This window comes from Neofelis nebulosa, chromosome 7 (genome assembly GCF_028018385.1).
Source record: "Neofelis nebulosa isolate mNeoNeb1 chromosome 7, mNeoNeb1.pri, whole genome shotgun sequence".
Lineage (NCBI taxonomy): Eukaryota > Metazoa > Chordata > Mammalia > Carnivora > Felidae > Neofelis > Neofelis nebulosa.
Window position 1 is genome coordinate 21,563,554 of NC_080788.1, and position 20,011 is coordinate 21,583,564.

The window sequence follows — 20,011 nt, forward strand, 5'->3', positions numbered from 1 at the left end:
ACCCAAAGCTATCTACATATTCAATGCAATCCCAATCAAAATTGCACCAGCATTCTTCTCGAAACTAGAACAAGCAATCCTAAAATTCATATGGAACCACAAAAGGCCCCGAATAGCCAAAGTAATTTTGAAGAAGAAGACCAAAGCAGGAGGCATCACAATCCCATACTTTAGCCTCTACTACAAAGCTGTCATCATCAAGACAGCACGGTATTGGCACAAAAACAGACACATAGACCAATGGAATAGAATAGAAACCCCAGAACTAGACCCACAAACGTATGGCCAACTAATTTTTGACAAAGCAGGAAAGAATATCCAATGGAAAAAAGACAGTCTCTTTAACAAATGGTGCTGGGAGAACTGGATAGCAACATGCAGAAGATTGAAACTAGACCACTTTCTCACACCATTCACAAAAATAAACTCAAAATGGATAAAGGACCTGAATGTGAGACAGGAAACCATCGAAACCATCAAAACCCTAGAGGAGAAAGCAGGAAAAGACCTCTCTGACCTCAGCTGTAGCAATTTCTTACTTGACACATCCCCAAAGGCAAGGGAATTAAAAGCAAAAATGAACTACTGGGACCTTATGAAGATAAAAAGCTTCTGCACAGCAAAGGAAACAACCAACAAAACTAAAAGGCAACCAACGGAATGGGAAAAGATATTTGCAAATGACATATCGGACAAAGGGCTAGTATCCAAAATCTATAAAGAGCTCACCAAACTCCACACCCGAAAAACAAATAACCCAGTGAAGAAATAACCCAGAAAACATGAATAGACACCTCTCTAAAGAAGACATCCGGATGGTCAACAGGCACATGAAAAGATCCTCAACGTCGCTCCTCATCAGGGAAATACAAATCAAAACCACACTCAGATATCACCTCACGCCAGTCAGAGTGGCCAAAATGAACAAATCAGGAGACTATAGATGCTGGAGAGGATGTGGAGAAACAGGAACCCTCTTGCACTGTTGGTGGGAATGCAAATTGGTACAGCCACTCTGGAAAACAGTGTGGAGGTTCCTCAAAAAATTAAAAATAGACCTACCCTATGACCCAGCAATAGCACTGCTAGGAATTTACCCAAGGGATACAGGAGTACTGATGCATAGGGGCACTTGTACCCCAGTGTTTATAGCAGGACTCTCAACAATAGCCAAATTATGGAAAGAGCTAAATGTCCATCAACTGATGAATGGATAAAGAAATTGTGGTTTATATACACAATGGAATACTACTTGGCAATGAGAAAGAATGAAATATGGCCCTTTGTAGCAACATGGATGGAACTGGAGAGTGTTATGCTAAGTGAAATAAGCCATACAGAGAAAGACAGACACCATATGGTTTCACTCTTATGTGGATCCTGAGAAACTTAACAGAAACCCATGGGGGAGGGGAAGGAAAAAAAAAAAAAAAGAGGTTAGAGTGGAAGAGAGCCAAAACAGAAGAGACTCTTAAAAACTGAGAACAAACTGAGGGTTGATGGGGGGTGGGAGGGAGGGGGGGTGGGTGATGGGTATTGAAGAGGGCACCTTTTGGGATGAGCACTGGGTGTTGTATGGAAACCAATTTGACAATAAACTTCATATATTGAAAATAAAATAAAATAAAATAAAATAAAACATTTCTTCTGGGAATGTCTGACCTTGAGCAAATTCCCTCAGGTGGAAAGTTCCTCCTGAGAATGTGACAGACACTACCTACTCTCCCTCAGGCTTCCCCCAGGAATTTCACAAAAGACCTGACTAAAAACAAGTAGACCATAAAACGTATGACCCACAAGGAACAGTATGGCCATAGACCACCAACAGTATGGCCATAGACCACCCCTCATACAACAGAAACAAGCCAATCAAAAAGGCACGACTAGGCATTTAGAGTTCCCTAGACAATAAGGGTAGGACCTGAGAAGGAACCTGTAAATCAAAGTCCCTTGCCTATAGTTGCAGGCATTCACTTTCAAATGCCCCCTCTCTGTAAAGAGAGCTTTCAAACTATTCTTACTTTCTGATCTCACACTCTACTAAACTTTTTGCCTGCTGCTCATTTTGCTTTGTATCCACCCCTTCAGTCTTCGAAGCCACAAGACAACGAACCCTGGGTATTGAGGTAAAAAGTCATGCAACAGAATGGGAGGCACAGGTCTGCCACGGACACAGAGGCTCCCCACCCAGTGCCACAGCTTGGTGGTTATTAGCACTACCAGCTGGGCACGGGCCTGGAACAAACTCACAAGAGCTTCTGAGGGCAGAAAACAGCCCCCAAACTTGGCCTTCTTCCGGAAACATCCCCAGCAGCAGCTGGCGCAATGTATCACTGCCAGCCCATTCTCACCCTGTATCCTAGAGGGCTGAGGCCTCAGAGAGGTGAAGAGACATGGTCTTTGGGCCTTTGCATTGTTAAAAAGAAAACCCCAGGCCCAAAATGGCATCACTTAGGCTAAGTCACCAAACAGGGGCTTAATATCTAACCCAATTACAGTTTCAGCCTCCCCCAGAAATGTAGTCTTGCTCAGTTGGTGTAGAATTTTCTGATCAGCATCAGTGAGGTCATCTGTCACAGGGCCCTCTCCATTCCCCAAAAGAAAATTATATAATCTCCATGATATGGGCCACCTAACTCTTACCCCAAAGGGAAAGTGACCCTGCCTGAGACAATCCTTTCTTTTCTTTTGCTAACAACTTCCTTGCTTCACCCTCCTTCCTATAAAAACCATCCATTTTGTACAACTCCTCAGAGCTCCCCTCTACTTGCTGGATGGGGTGCTGCCTGATTCAAGAATCATTTAATGAAGCCAATAAGATTTCCAAATATCCTCAGTTGGATTTTTGTTCTTTAACGGCATCAACTTGGCTACTTCTACCTTTCTCCAAAAGTTCGTTTTATACAGAAGTAAGTGGGCCAATATTGTCCTTTCAGTAAAATAACTGTTGTGAATGCCTCAATTTGGGGCAGAGGCAACCTTATCTTTAGTGAGTGGGTGCCAGATCCACACTTCCTCCACGAGAACTTTAGTCTTTAAGAATACATATCCCTCCCCCTTCCCCATTCCCCTGATGAAATCGGGATAACAATATTTCTTACACTCGTAATTAAGAGCAGAACAGATGGCAATGGTTGAAAAATCTGTTCATGAGAAGTGATGCTGGCAGCAGGATCATCAGCAAGATGGGGAGCACGGGGGCGATTTTGTTTTTCTTGATGTGCAGAAGGCCTACCACTGTAATCCCAAAAACAAGGTCCTGGGAATGGAGGGGAAGGGGTGGGATGCAAGATTCATCCACAATAAGAGGGCAAAACAGCTGGGCCATTTAGAAGCGACCACAGAAAAGTCACCTGCTTCTGCACTGGCTGGGCTGACCCTGCCTCCCAGGGAGCTCAGCTTCCAGAGCCACCATGATAGACCATCAGCACCTGTGAGAGGCAAACAATAGCCTCCTGGGCTTTTTCCTCTGTCTGGTGAGGACACCTGGACACCTCCTCTATGTAGTCACATTCATCTCTGCTTCAAATCTACCAAAACCACAATGCACAGGAGAAAATGTACAAATTAGCAGCCACCCATGCCCAGGTGGCCTGGCAACATACTTTATCACTTTTATTCATTCAGAATGTGCCAGGCACTCTTTTGGGTGTGAGGATGGCAGGGAATAGACGGACGATGTTCCAGTCTTCCGGGTTTTATGTTCTAAGGAGGAAGCCAGGCAAAAAAATGACTGAACCATCAAATAAAGTACAGTAAAACCCTGGATTGCAAGTAACTTGTTCTGTGAGTGCTCCACAAGATGAGCAAACATTTCTAATAAATTTTAATTTTAACTTGATAAAGGAGTGATGTCTTGCAATACAAGTAGTACATGACGCCAAATGTCACATGATCACAACTGAGCCAAAGGTTCTTGAAATTCGCTTTGATATACAAGTGTTTTGGATTACAAGCATGTTTCCAGAATGAATTATGCTCGCAAACCAAGGTTTTACTGTATGTAATTCTAGGTGGTGACAAGAGTCATGAGGAAAACTGAAGCCCAGGGAAGGACTCTGTTTCAGCTCGAACACGAAAAGAGCTTGGAAGTTGCCACTTGAGCCCTTACAATAAGAAAGAGCTGGACAAAGCGAACATCAGTGATTTTTCTTGGACCCATCAATGAACTAAGTTTGCAGACGGCCCCCCGAAATCTGAAGGACCAAGAAACATCTCTTGATTCTGGCAGAGGGAGGAGGAAATAACCATTGTGAAACACCCAGAAACTTCTCCATAACAAAGGTCTGCTGTCCAGGGGGAAAGACTTAGCCAGAATCTTGTCTCTGGGGACAAGATTCCCTGTCCAGGGAAGGGTGGGGAGGGCATTTTGCTCACTGAAGCCACTCTAGCCTCTCTCTCTAGAGTGTGCCAGGCACTCTAAGGGGGCTGGAAGAGCCATGTGAGAAGAAACTCTGGCGAAAGTCACAGGCTGGGAGCACAGGCCCACCTAAAGATGGAGATTTCATCATAAGATTACAGAATACTTCTGCTCCCCCACAGCTTCCACCACACCACAGGGCTCCAGTATGACACCAGTGGATTAAGCTAAAGGAGCTACCCCAGATTCTCTAACCAGGAGCGCCAAGGGAAGGCCACAGTCGAGGTGGGACAGACAAAACCAAGGAAGACATGACATATAGCCCAATCCCTAATGAGATTTACAAACACTCACACTAAAGGTTTCCAACATAATATGCCTGGCTTTTAACAAAATATAAGGCATATCAAAGGCAAAATAAGTAAGTAAATAAATAAATAAATAAATTTTTAAACCCATGTTTAAAAGAAGTAAAGCAAGCATTATAACCAGATTCATATGATAGTTTTTGGAATTATCATAGTGGGAAATTAAAGTAACTATGACTAATGTGCTACGGGTTCTAATGGGAAAAGCAGACAACACAGAAGAACAGATTGGTAATATAAACACAAGGATAGAAAGTCTGAGAATCAAAAAGAAATGCTAGAAAAATTTTTTTAAAAATAGTCTATAATAGAAATGAAGACTACCTTTGAAAATGAAGAATACCCATCAGTAGATTCGAGATGGTTGAGGAAGAAATCAGTGAGCTTAAAGACAAGTCAACAAAATTTCCCCAACTGAAACACAAACAGAAAAAAGAATGGGTGCAGGGTGGGCCAAACGAGTATCCAAGAACGGTGGGACAATATCAAGAGATGTAACATACATGTAATTGGAACATCAAAAGGAAACAAAAGAAATAATGGAGAAGGAAAAATATTTGCGGTAACAATGGCCAAAAATTTTCCACACGAGGCTCAAAAAACACCAAACAGAATAAATAAATATTTTTAAAAAAGAAAACAAAAACAAAAACAAAAATACCTACTCAAACTGCAGAAAACCAAACAGAGAAAATCATGAAAGAAGCCAGAAGGAGGTGTGGAAACATTTTATCTAGAGAAGAACAAAGAAAAGAGTTAACAGCAGATTTCTCCTCAGAAACCATGTCAGCAAGAAAAGAGTAAAGGAAAATCTTTAAAAGTTTTAAAAGATAAAACCACCAACCTACAAGTCTATGTCCAAGCACAGTTATCTTTCAAAAGTGAAAAAGAAATAAATATTATCTCGGACAAACAAAAACCAAGGGAATTTGTCACCAGCAGCCAGATCGAGAGAAATGTTCAAAAACTCTTCACACAGAAGGAAAAATATATAGTTGGAAACTTGAATCTACATAAAGAAAGAAGAATATCTGAGAAGAAATGAATGAAGGTAAAATAAAATCTCTTATTTTTGTTACTGTTATCTGATCTAAAAAAATAATTTTTTATTTAAAGCAATAATAGTTACAACATGTTGTGTAATTATAGCTTATGGGTAAGTGGAATGAATAATAGCAATGTCATGAGGAATGGGAATTACTAATACTCTGTTTTTACTCTGTTACTTGCACTAATATGAAAAGGTATTCTTAGTATTATTTGAAGATAGACTTCAATTATTTTAGAATGTATATCGTAAACTCTGAGGTCAGAACTAAAAATTTTTAAAAAGAAATATAAATGATAAACTAAGAGAACATTATGGAATCATATAAAATGGTCCATGAAAACCAGAGAAGAAAAAAGAGCCTGTTGCAAAAATAAAAGCTATTAAAAAGTTCGATATTAATCTAAATACTCCAACAATAACCTTAAATGTGAATGGTCTAAAAATACATCAAGTAAAAGACAGAGGTTATCAGAGTAAATAAAAACACAAGATCCAACCACATGCTGTCTATAAGAAACCCATTTTTTTCTTTTCAAATTTTTATTTAAATTCCAGTTAGTTAACATACAGTGCAATATTGGTTTCAGGAGTAGAATTCAGAAATTCATCCCCTACATACAACACCCAGTGCTCATCACAAGTGCCCTCCTTAATACCCATCACCCATCCCATCCCCCACCCACCTCTCTCCTTCAACCCTCAGTTTGTTCTCTATCTTTAAGAGTCTCTTATGGTTTGTTTCCCTTTTTTTCTTTTTTTCCACCTCCCATATGTTCATCTGTTTTGTTTCTTAAATTCCACATGAGTGAAATCATACGGTATTTGTCTTTCTCTGACTTATTTCCCTTAGCATAATTCACTCTAGCTCCATCCACATTGTTGCAAATGGCAAAATTTCATTCTTTTCGATGGCTGAGTAATATTCCATTGTGTGTATATGTGTGTGTCCATATATATGATATATATATCATATACATCATATACATATATGTATACATGTATACATGTGTGTATATATCATGTATACACATATCACATACACAAACATACACACACACATTGATATATATATATAGATATATATAGATATATATATATATCACATCTTCTTTATCCATTCATCAGTCAATAGACATCTGGGCTCTTTCCATAGTTTGGCTACAAGAAATCCATTTTAACTATAAAGATTCTGGGGTGCCTGGGTAGTTCAGTCAGTTAAACATCCAACTTTGGCTCAGGTCATGATCTCACAGTTCTTGAGTTTGAGCCCCACATTGGGTCTCTACTGTCAGCATGGAGCCTACTTCAAATTATCTGTCTCTCTCTCTCTGCCCCTCCCCTGCTCATGCTCTCTCTCCCCAAAATAAATAAACATTTAAACAAGGAATAAAAAAATAAATATAAAGACTCTGATAGGTTAAAAGGAATGGAGAAAGATAAACCATGCTAACTCCAATCAAAAGAAAATTAGAGTACCAATATTAATTTCAGACACAGCAGACTTTAGAACAAGGAAAATCATCATGGATAAAGAGGGAGCATTACATAATGATATGTAATTCTATTCAATTATTCAAGAAGATATTACAATCCTAAACAGCTATGCACCTAACATCAGAGTATTAAAATATATGAGGCAAAAATTGATAGAATTGAAAAGAGAGACAAATTCATTATTATAATTGGAGGCTTCACCATCCTCTGTCAGTAACTGATATAACAAGCAGGCAGAAAATCAACAAACATAGTTCACTCAAACAGCCCTATCAATCAACTGCTTCTAAATGACATTTATAGAATATTCTATCCAACAACAGCAAAGCACACATTCTTCTCAAGCTTGCATGAAACATTCACCTAAGTGTCTTAGCCCACTGGACTGCTATAACAAAATACAACAGACTGGGTGGCTTATAAACAACAAACATTTATTTCCCATAGTTCTAGGGACTAGAAGTCTGAGATCAGGATGCCAGCATGGTCAGGTGTGGGTCCCCTTCTGGGTCTCAGACTTCTCACTGTGTCCTCATACAGCAGAAGGGGATAGGGAGCTCTGTGGAGTCTTCTTCATAAGAATAGTAACCCCATCCCAAGGGCGCTGCCTAATCACCTGATCACCTCCCAAAGATGCCATCTTCTAATACAATCACTTTGGGGGGGGTATGATTTCAACATAAGAACTTGTAGGGGCTGGGGAGATACCAATATTATGATCATAGCACAAAAAAAGACCACATTTGGGACCATAAGACACACCTTAACAAGTTTTTTACAAAACAGGTATCATACAAAGTATTTTCTTAGACTAGAATGGAATTAAACCAAAAAGCAATTAACAGGAAGACAGGTGAAATCTCCAAATACCTGACAATTTAACAACACAATTCTAAATAACACATGGGTCAATGAGGAATTACTGACAAATTTAAAAAAAAAAATTTTTAACTAAACGAAAATGAAAATACCAGTTGTCAGAATTTGCAGAAGGCAGCAAAACCAGTATTTAGAGAAAAATTTATAGCACTAAATGTATACATTAGAAAAGAAGAAAGATCTAAAATCAATAACCTAAGCTTCTACCTCAGGAAATAAGATAACAATTTTTTTAATGTTTATTTATTTTGAGAAAGAGAGCATGCATGCATATATGCAGGGAAGGGGCGGAGAGAGAGGGAGAAAGAGAATCCCAAGCAGGCAGGCTCCATGCTTAGTGCAGAGCCCAACACAGAGCTCGATCTCATGACAGCGAGATCATGACCTGAGCCAAAGTCAAGAGTTGGACACTTTACCAACTCAGTCACCCATGCACCCCAAGATAAAGAACAATTTTAAGCCTAAATCAAGCAAAAGAAATATAGTGAAAGAGTATAAATCAATGAAATCAGGAATATGATAGGAAAAAAATCAACACACTAAAAATCTGGTTTTTTGACCAAGCTAACCAAGAAAAAGGAGAGAAGACACAAATTACTAACATCAGAAATGAAAGAAATACTGATCCCACAGACATTAAAGCCATAATAAAAGAATACTACAAAGAACTCTATACCCCCAAATTTGATAATTTAGATAAAATGGGCCAATTTCTTAAATGATACACACTACCAGACTCATACAAAGAGAAAGACAAACCAAACAGCTATCTGTGTTAAGGAAATTGAATCAATAATTAATAATCTTCCCCGCAAAATCACGAGGCCCAGATGACTCCTCTTAGGAATTCTACCAAATGTTTAAGTTAGATAGGATACCAATTCTCTACAATCTACTTCAGAAATTAGAAAAGGAAGGAACCCTTCCTGACTTATATCATAAACCCAGTATGACCCTAATATCAAAAACAGATAATTACAAGAAAGAAAACTAGAGACCAGTATCTCTCATGAATACACACCTAAAAATCTTCAGCAAAATATTAGCAAATAGAATCCAACAATATCTGAGAAGAATTATATATCACAACCAAATGAGATGTATTCCAGGGATGCAATGTTGGATCAACATGAGAAAATAAACTGATATAAGCCATCACCACACAGACAAAAGAAGAAAAAATATATGATCATATTAATTCATGCAGAAAAAGCATTAGACAAAAGACAACACCAATTCCTGATTTAAAAAAAAAAAATTCACCAAATTAGTCATTGAGGAGACCATCCTTAGCTTGACAAGAGGAAATACAAATCAAAACCACAATAAGATACACTTTACACCCGGATGGTTGGCCATCACTTTAAAAAAAAAAAAAGAAAGAAAACAGTAAGAGTAGGTAAGGTTGAGGAAAACAGGAACCTTCACATCCCACTGGTGAGAATGTAATAAAGCAGTAGTGGAAAACACATTGGTGTTTCCTCAAAAATTACCATGTGATCCAGCAATTCCACTCCTAGGTATATACACAAAAGAACTGAAAACATGTATTCAAATACCTGTACACACACGTTCATAATAGCATTATTCATAACAGGCAAAGGTTGAAACCACCCAAATGTCCATCAACAGATGAACGGATAAACAGGACGTGGTATATAAATATACAATGGAACAGTACTCAGTCGTAAAAGGAATGAAGGTCTGATACCTGCTACAACTTGGATGAACCGCATAAACATTATGCCAAATCAAAGTCCATTTGGGCTGCTGTAACAAAGTACCAGAGACTATGTGGCTTGTAACAATAATTCTCACAGTTCTAGAGGCTGTGACACAAAAGGTCACATACTGTATTATTTCTAACTGTATAGGAAACATCCATTATAGGTAAATCCACAGAGACTGAAAGCTGAGTGATGAGGTTGGGGGGTGGGGGAGAGGGAATGGGGACAGAACACTTAACAAACATCAGCATTTCCTTCTGAGATGATGAAAATGTCTTGGAACACAATCGAAGGGATGGATCCCCCACGACACAGGAGAAGCATTAAATGTTACTAAACTACACACGTTAAGCTGGTTACTGGTTAATTTCTGTTATGTGAATTTTATCTCAGTTTTTTAACAATGTAGATAACATCATATTTAATGGTGAGAAACTAGAGACTTTCCCCCTAAGATAGAGACCAAGGCAGAAAGAGAGAGAGGAAAAAACAACAACAACAACAACAACAACATCCAAACACTGCAGGGCACTCAGGATGTTGACAGAAAATCATGTGTTGGATTTGTCAACACTGGGTGTTGGTGACCTGGATGAGAATTCTCAGTGGGATGAGAGAGCAGGAAGCCAACCAGAGTAAGCTAAAGAACAATTGGACTGACTTCTGGTGTTTAGGAAACAGGGTTAGAAACCTTTCTTCATCTTCTCTTGAAACTGCTCAAAAACAAAAGGAGAGCCAGAAACATAAATAAACACTATACCTGCTAATCAGAAACTGAATTTTTTCAGATCTAGGGGATGTGTGTTAACTGTCTCCTGATTTAGTCTATCCTGACTGATACACGTTTTATAGGGATTTAACCCAAAATTATGAAATAACTATACTGGTTAAATAGAGCATCCCTACAAAATGAAAACTGTGAGTTAAAATCATTTTCACCACCATAGGAAGTTCAGAAATAAGAGTGCATGCATAATCTTTACAAATGTGTGATAAATCTCAGAAGAAACAGCTGAAAGCTGGAAGTGGTGGTCCACAGGGAACAGGATAGGGCAGGGCTCGCGTGGGGATAGTAGGAGCGATAGCCAAGAATCTGCTATTTTTTCACAAACCTTACATAACTCCTGACTTCTTAAAACATGTATATGTATAGGATATCAATAAAATAAAAATAATATTTGAAAAAGCAAACCCAGAGCTGTCAGGGGGGCTAAGGGCAGGTGGGGCATGTCATGTCACAGCCTGAAAGGACCTGGCCAAGAATGCTGTGTAAGCACACCTGTGCACAGGGCTGGGTCCTAGCTGCCTCAGTTTCCACAGCACCCAGAACAGGACCCAGCATAGTGTTGGAGGTGTGGCTGAGGCTTTGGAACTGCAGCCGTGATTTTAAATCCCAGCTCTGGCACTTTCCAGGTCTGTGCATGTGACCAAGAACCTCACTTTCCTCCCTGGCCTTCAGCGAGCATTCAGGGAGTCACTCTGTGTGGCTCCCCCAGCACAGTGCCTGGCCCACTCAGTACAGAACAAATAGTGCTCTTACTGCTTTTAAGTTCTCCACGTAAACTTGAAGGAGCTGCCATGCTGCCAGGTTGAGAGGCAGGAGGGAGACATAATGGGGTGGGTCAGGATGTTTCCCGAAAGACGGTGTAAAGTGGGGTTGGCACTGAGCTGCTCAGTGGGGTCTGGATTAGGGACCAGATGGTGGAGAGTGAAGCACAGCAAGGATTTGGGGGGAGGGCAGAATGGGAGCCAACGAAGGTGCTGTATAAAAACAGGGAGCCGGAAGGCCAGGCAGACTGGCCACTGAAGGATGGAACGTGGGCTGGGAGCTGTGGCTGGCTGTAAGCTGCACTTGGGGACCCTGCTAGGAAAAGGTCTCATGTGGGATGATTACACAGCTGTTGATGTCCTCTCCCCTTTGCAGGACAAGCTGGGCCGCTCCACTGACCACACCCCACAGGCACCTGGAAGATGGGCCCTGTCCTGGGAGGGGGCTTGCTATGGGTTGAATTATGGCCCCCAAGGCAATATTCAAGTCCTAACCCTCAGTAGCTGTGCATGAAACCCTAATTGGAAACAAGGTCTCTGCAGGTGATCACGAAGATGAGGTCATTGGAGTGGGCCCTAATCCATTTTGAGTGGTGTCCTTTTAAAAGGGGAAAATTGGGGGGCACCTAGGTGCTCAGTGGGTTAAGTGTCTGACTTGTGGTCTCAGCTCAGGTCATGATCTCACGGTTCATGAGTTCAAGTCCTGCGTCAGGCTCTACACTGACAGTGTGGAGCCTGCTTGGGATTCTCTCCCTCCGTCTCTCTGTCTCTCTGTCTCTCTGTCTCTCTCTCTCTCTCTCTCTCTCTCTCTCTCTTTCTCTTCCCTTCCCCCACTTGCTCACTCTCTCTCAAAATAAATAAACTTTAAAAAAAATAAAAAGGGGAATTTTGGACACAGAGATAACGACGCAAGGAGAAAGCTATGTGGGGGTTACAATAATAGCAGCACAAGTCAAGGAAGGCCAGAGACTGTCAGCAAACTACGAGAGCTGGAGAGAGGCCTGCAACAGACTCCCCCTCGCAGTCCCCAAAAGGAGCCCTCCCTGCCAACACCTTGATTTTGGACTCCAGAACCGTGAGAAAATAAGCTTCTGTTGTTTAAGCCACCCAGTCTGTGGTACTTCGTCACAGCAGCCCTAGATAGCTAACACAGGCTTGCGGCTCTCACTGCCAACAGGTGACACCCTCAGACACAGCCTTATCTAATCCCTCAGTCACAGCCTGAGTGCCCGGCTCCATCCACTTGGGGAGACTTTCCACAGTGGCCCCCAGTCCCCAAGCTGCCCTGCCCCCACCTGGTGACCCTGGAGAGAGCCCCTAATGGCAGGACCTCAGGTCAACCACCTGGGTCGATGAATAGCCTGGAGTTGGGCAGGGTTGGGCGGGGAGACCCTGCCCACATCCTGCTGGCCCTGTTGCACTCCCAGGGAGAGCCACTCACTTGGATGTCCCTGGCCCACATGCACCTAACTGGAAGGGGGGCTGCCTGGGGAGGCAACACAGTGCCACGCAGAACACAGTGCAGCAGAAAGCACCCTGGTGAGTCTGATAGGGGACACAGGCGGGGTCATAGGAAACAGTCTACTGTGTGGCCATTGGTCCTCTAGGGACACCCTGGACTCCTTCTTGCCTTTTTCTGCAAAATAAAGGTAAATTTGTAAAAACAGAAAGCAATGAAAAATTTTAGTGTGGGTGCATTTAAGCTTTTCTTAGAGAGAGGTGGGGGCCACAGGACACAACACTGTTCTCTCAGCTCCCATTCAGCATGGGAGCCGAGGTGTATACGAAATGGCAGGTGGGGCCCAGCACAGTGGTGACTATCACCCAGTGAGTGGTGAGGTCCTACTCACTCGCAGTCGCCAGGCCCAAGAGGACTCTCAGCCATCCGCAGGACGGTCCTGGCCTCAGAGGCTGGTTTGCCCACACGGGATTCAGCAAAGCTTAAATCTTCCAGAGACTGAAACAAGAGAACACAAATAGGGTATCAATGGGCTGCAAGCAAGCTGCTTATGTATGAACACATGGCAGCTCTCTTATCTGAGCGACGGACCACACGTTTAAAAAAAAAGAGGCTAACAACTCCCTGCACCGAAACGTCAAAGGCGGCTCGGAACTGCGGGATCAGAACTCCAAGGTTCTGCAGAACAGCTGAACATTTTGAAAATCAAAGACCTGCAAATAGATCGTGAGTCTCTCCAAGTTTTCAAGTGAGCCCTCCTGCTCATTCCCAAAGGTCAGCACACACAGACAGCTAACGATTTTGAGGCCACCAGCGGCCGGGCCTCGATAGAAAAGAGTGGGGAATGTATTTCTCTAACCCTTTTGGAAGAAGACACAGGAAACCCTATAGCATTAATATTTCAGGTTTCACTTGCTCTAACAGGAAATGAAGCACATTCTTCAAAGTTCTGTTCCCAATTTGTTTTCCAAAGAAGCAAAACACTACACAGAATACAGAGCTTCATGTCACCTGCAGTATCTTAAAATCGTATGTGACATACATGGCTGGGAGTTCTACAAAATATACTGAACAAAGCCTTTTCAAAGACAGAGTGATCATATATGCACATGTGGGGGCACAGTGCAAGTCATCCCCTGTGCAAGTGACATCATTTCCTCCCTGACACATGGGGGCGCAGCGTCCAGCCTGCAGCCTGCAGACCAGGGCCACCCTGGCATGGGCCATTGCCTGGATCTGTGCAAGGAGCTGGACTACGGAGGCACCTTGGTTGACATCCTAACTCTGCCTCTTACAGCCTGGGAGGACTAAGGAACCTACCCATGCCTCAGTATCCCTACTTCAGAGGAGGATGGGAGCACTAAGATATTGGGGTTCAGGCCTCACCTCCAACACCAAGACCTTGGTCTCCCTATCATGTCAAATGAAGGCACCGACCCCCATGACTTACAAGGTTAAGCTTTTTTTTTTAATTTTTATTTTTTTTTTAGTTTATCCATTGTTTGAGAGAGAGAAAGAGAGAGCAGGAAAGGGGCAGAAAGAGAGGGAGAGAGCATCCTAATTAGGCTCTGCACTGTCAGCACAAGCCAGATGCAGGGCTCGAACTCACGAACCGTGAGATCATGACCTGAGCTGAAATCAAGAGTTGGACACTCAACCAACTCAGGCACACTAGGTTCCTTGAGCTTCAGTGTCGATGGCTGGTGCCATGTTCCCTGTCCACAGAACAGGCCATCCAGCTGAAGGCCTCCTAAATCCAAACATGGAGCCCACCCCCAACCATGGGCCCACTCCAATACCGATGGACGAGGGCATCACTGTCCATGCAGGTAACAACCAGGCCAAACCACACCTGTGCCTGCCCCAACCACAGCCAGGGACACTAATGGGGTGCATGGAGGCATGATACTACATGACATGGTCATTGACTTGACCACAGCATGCAAAGCAGCCAGCTCCCAGGCCTCAGCCTTGACCACTGCTTCAGTCTCCCCTCATCATTCCCCAAGGCCCCATGCCACTGGGGCTTCACCCCTTTCCTGCCAGTGTTCGAGTCATTCCTTTTTTTGTTCCTCCAGAATCTTATTGACAAACTCCTATTCACTCTTCAAAACCCAACTGGGAAAGGCATCCCTGAACTTCAGTAGTAAACACACTCTTCTCAGTCTGTCCGGCTTCTGCAGTTTTCATTCTCAACCATATCCCCTGCTCCCTCTAGGAGCCTACCTGGCCTCATGAAGGCAGCACTCCAGACTACAGATGCCACAGCAGCCAGCAAACCAAGGACACGGGCCTCAAACATAGCCTTCAAGAAAGGGGAGGGTCAATGCAAGGAGCTACAAAGACCGGGAAAGGGCTCTGAACGGGAGCACTGGGTTGGGGTCACAGACACCAGCCACAGCAGAAACGGTGAAACATGCCACTGAAACCATACTGAGCACTCAACACCAAGCTCTGAGGCCACCAGAAGTTTCTGACTGTGGAGGGGGGTTATCAGGTCAGTTTGGTGCAGGATGACCTGGGAAGAGAAGGGCTCATCCACGAGTCCCCGGAAGAAATGCAGAGGTCCCTGTAGGGGTCAGACTTGCAAAGTCCCTTGGAGAGAAGTCCCCCAAAGGGTATGTTTATGGAGCCATTCAGAAGAGGCTGCACAGAAAAGCTCCTTCATGACTTCCCCCTGCTCTCCATGACTCCAGGCCCTGCATTCTGTATGGAAAGCCTCCTGCCAGCCCCCAGAGCTGCATAATTACCACACTGCACAAAACTGCCTTTCACCAACCTGCTAACCGCCATGAGCCATAGGCTGCCATGTGCAGCATGTCCCTGAGGCTAAAAATACAACGACCTTCTCAGGGACACTCCTCCTCCAGAGGCCATCCACAGAGGTGGAGGTGAGGCTGCCTGGGAACCAAAGAGTCTTTCTTGGTTGCTTACCTCCCTCCATTCAAAAGCCAACTGTGGAGCCAACCTACTATGTGCCCAGGTTGGGTCCTCAGCTCTCTGCCTTCTGCAATGTCTGGCAGACGACCCTCCCTGGTAAGAAGCAGGTGACACTGTGCCCCTCCCCACTCCCCCCTGCCCTACACTCAGCAGCTCACAAGGCTTACCCAGAAAAAAGGTTCACAAGGAAATGGTAAACACTCCAGAAACTCATATATCCCCCCAGTCGTGAACTGACTGGGAGTAAAGTTCAGCGGTGCCCTCCATGACTCCTCTTCAACCCCAGAAAGAATACGGGAAGACACGGGGGTAGACAGGCATGCCAGGCCAATGCTAGTGCTCTGCTCATGACAACCAGCCAGCTTGGTCCACCTCACAATGAATGGTGACTGGTGGGATGAAGTGACCCTGCTGTGAACAGACAAGCTAGGGCTGGGCCAGCAAAGGGAAGCTGCCTGGCCTGTTGGGAGGGACACGATGCTGGCAATGTCACACCCAGCTCCACCAGGTCCACCCTGACACTGGGCCCCTGGACAGCAGATAAATGACCAAACTCAGGAAGGCAGAGCTCACAGGGTCAGGCCTGTCCCCAGGGTCAAGGGCAGCCCTAACCTTTGTAGCCTGCTAGAGTCACTTCTTGCCTATGGCCCTCTATGTGCAGTGGCTGGACTGCCCATTCCTGCCCCGCCCCTGCTCACACTTCAACAGACCACTGTGCACAGAGCATATTGTCTTCTCTCAGTCAGAGGAAGGTCCCACCATGTCCCTTCCCCCAGGCCAACAGCGCAAGTGAGCTTGGTGAGGCCTTTCTCCACCCAGTCCCTAAAGAATCTGAGACAGAAAACACCCAGATGACCAACAGGTACATGAAATGCTTCACACTGCTGATCATCAGAGAAATGTAACTCGAAACCAGAATGAGATATCACCTGACACCTGTCAGAATGGCTAGTATCAAAAAGACAGGAAATAACAAGTGTTGATGAAAATGTGGAGAAAAGAGAACCCTTGTGCGCTGTTGGTGGGAAGTATGTTGGTGGAGCCACTGTGAAAAACAGTGTGAAAGTTCTTCAAAAAATTAAAAATAAAACTCCCATTTGACCCAGCAATTCCCCCGGCGGGTATTTATCTGATGAAAATGAAAGACTAACCCCAAAAGATAACTGCACTCTTATGTTCATTGCAACATTATTTACAATAGCCAAGATATGGAAGCAACCTAAGTGCCCACTGACAGATGAATGGATAAAGAAAACATACTAAAATAAGTGTATATATACACACAGTAGAATATTATTGAGCCATTAAAAAGGGGGTGCCTGGGTGGCTCAGATGGTTGAGCATCCGACTCTTGATTTTGGCTCAGGTCATGATCTCACTGTTGTGAGACTGAGTCCCATGTTGGGCTCCACGCTGCGCATGGAGCCTGCTTAAGATTCTCTCCCTCCCCCCCCCCCGCCCCTCGCGCCCGTCTGCCTCAAAAAAATTAAAATTAAAATTAAATTAAATTAAATTAAGCATTTAAAAACAGGAAATCCTGACATTTGCAACAATATGGATGGACCTTACCAGCATTATGCTAAGTGAAATAAGTCAGACAGAGAAAAACAAACACCATATGATCTTGCTTATATGTGGAATCTAAAAAAAACAGAAACTAACAAACAAAAACCCTGAATTCATAGATGCAGAGAACAGATTGGCAGAGAACAGAATGCCAGAAGCGAGGGATGGGGGTTGGTGAAATGCGTGAAGTGGGTCAAAAGATACAAACCCCCAGCTGTAAAATAAGTCCTGGGAATATGATAGAGACCATGATGACCATAGTTAATATTGTATTGCATATTTGAAAGCTGCTTAGAGAGTAAATCTTAAAAGCTCTCATCACAAGGAAAATAATTTTGTAATCATGTGTGGTGATGGCTGTTAACTAGACTTAATGTGCTGATCATTCCACAATATATACAAACATCAAATCATTGCTCTGTATACCTGAAACTAATATAATGTTATATGTTAATTATACCTCAACTTCAAAAAAAAAAAAATCTGAGAAGGAAAAAAGATCAAACCTAGGTCTGAGAAGACAGAAATGAGAATATACAGACCAGGGACAGGGACCCAGATATGCAAGCCAGAAGGTTCTGCCCTGAGGCTCTGCCCTGCACAGACACGGCCCAGCCTCCAGGTGGCAAACAGCAGCTGGGGGAGCCATATCCTCCTCACAGCCCTCAAGCAAATGGCACACAGCCCTGGCAGGTATCCTGACACAGCCCAGTCAGTGTCCAAGAAGCCCTTCATATCTCCTCTACCTCCAAGAACCAGAAAATCAGGGGCTGCTGTAAGTGTCTGTCTGGGAAGCCAAACATGGGTCCGCTGATAGACAGAACATGGAGAACTTGTTCTCAACATCTCCCAAAGCCTTCCCATCTCAGCTGATGGCTACTCCCTTCAAATTGCTTAGGCTGAAGCCTCAGAGCCATCCTGGGCCCTTCACCTTCCCTCGCCCTCACACTAATCAGGGAAATCATGCTGGCTCTACCTCTGAAGTCAACACAGACTCCCAGCACTGCTCCCCCATGACCACTGATGCCTGGGCTGAGCCCCCATGCCCTGTATGGCTGTATGGCACCTAACATCTCATTGCCTCTATGCTGGCCCCTGCAAATCTAGCCCTGGTGCACCAGACCAAATGATCATCCCCAGTGGTAAGTCCTCACCACAGTCTCTGAGACCTTACACAATCTAGCATGCATCCCTTCCACCACCCCTCGTGACCTCTCCCTCTATACCTGTGCCCTCGCTCATTCAGCACCAGCCACCTGGCCTCCTTGCTCTTCCCTCAAAGATAACAGACAGATGGTACCCCAGGGCCTTTACAGGGGCCATGCCCCTGGCTATCCACATGGCTCCCTCCATGCCGCTGCTCATACCTTACTCTCCCTAACCACCCTACTTAAAACCACGATACCATCCACCAGCCTTCCCTGGCCTCCTCCCCTGCTCTATGTTTCTCCATAGTTATTGCCACCATCTAATACCTGATATGTGTCTTTTATTTATCTTGGTTATTGCCTGCCTGCCCTCCCTGGAAAGCCAGCTCTATGAAAGCAGATTTTTTCAACCAACATTCAATAAAAACACATGGAATGAATGAATGAGTACATCCTCCACCTAGGAAGAAAGCAGGACATGCATATGCCACAGCCAGAACCAAGTGGCCCAGGGAGCTGATGGGGACACAGCACTGCTGCCCACTTCAGTGACAATGACATGACTCCAGCACCGCCAAGCGGCCCAAAAGGAAGAAAAGGAAGCCCTTCTTGGGTCCAGATAAGCCCCAAAAGGATGCTACCTAGAGCCTAGAGCTGGAAGCACCAGCTCCGCCCTTTCCTTTTGCAGATGAGGAGCTGAGGCTCAGAGGCCAACACAGACCCTCCACACCCCATCCCAAGCTTTGCTGTAGTCTGCCCCTTGACCCCGGTAGCAGTGAGCACAGGGCCCAGACCCAAGGCTGGCCACAAGCACCCCCACAGGCAGTTGCAAAGTGGCGAAGAGCCCATCTGGAGCCAGACTCCCTGGGCTTGCTTCCTGAGAATCCCAGCAAACTATTTAACTCCCCTGTCCCCTCCTGTCCCATCTAGAACATGGGGGACCTCAGACATCTCAGAAAGAACATTAACATGCACCAAACTGCCCAGAGCAAGATCAGCCAGGGATAAGTAAGCACTGTGACACTCTAAAGCAACACCTTCAATACGAGGCTGTCCTGGGGCATGGGGAAATGAGAAACGAGAAAAGCACCCTGAAAAGATGGAGAGGAACTAGAACTTTAAGCAAAATAATGAGAGGAAATAGAATTAAATGGTCCACATATCTAATGGCTCTGTCCTCAATACTCTCCCAGAATTCTCCTTACTGATCTAACGTGAGCATGCTCCACAAGGTCTTCTAGAGAACACTTTGCAGACAGGAAACACCAAGATTCACCACAATTTTCCTGAAAAAAAAAAAAAAAAGTTCTTCCTATGATGGTGTGGAGTAGGGGGTCTGGAACAGTAGTCCTGGCTCAAGTCCATGGCTGGATGACAAGAGCCTACTCCCTGTTGCTGGGCTCCCAGACACAACCCACAACAGATAAACCCAGACAAAGACAGGCACCTCCATGTCCTGCTTTCCCAGGAA

General features: G+C 44.1%; 1 protein-coding gene across 5 annotated transcripts in view; it reads right to left on the reverse strand.

Annotated features, from left to right (window-relative positions):
* APBA2 (amyloid beta precursor protein binding family A member 2) overlaps positions 1 to 20,011 on the reverse strand; it is a 270,537-nt gene that overhangs the window by 209,508 nt on the left and 41,018 nt on the right. For 3 of the 5 annotated variants that reach the window (XM_058736802.1, XM_058736803.1, XM_058736799.1), the window contains exon 2: positions 13,278 to 13,384. The exons of the other annotated variants lie outside the window; for them this stretch is intronic. The gene's annotated coding sequence lies outside the window, so the exon portion shown is untranslated. The remainder of the gene's footprint in view (positions 1 to 13,277; positions 13,385 to 20,011) is intronic. 5 annotated transcript variants of the gene reach the window in all.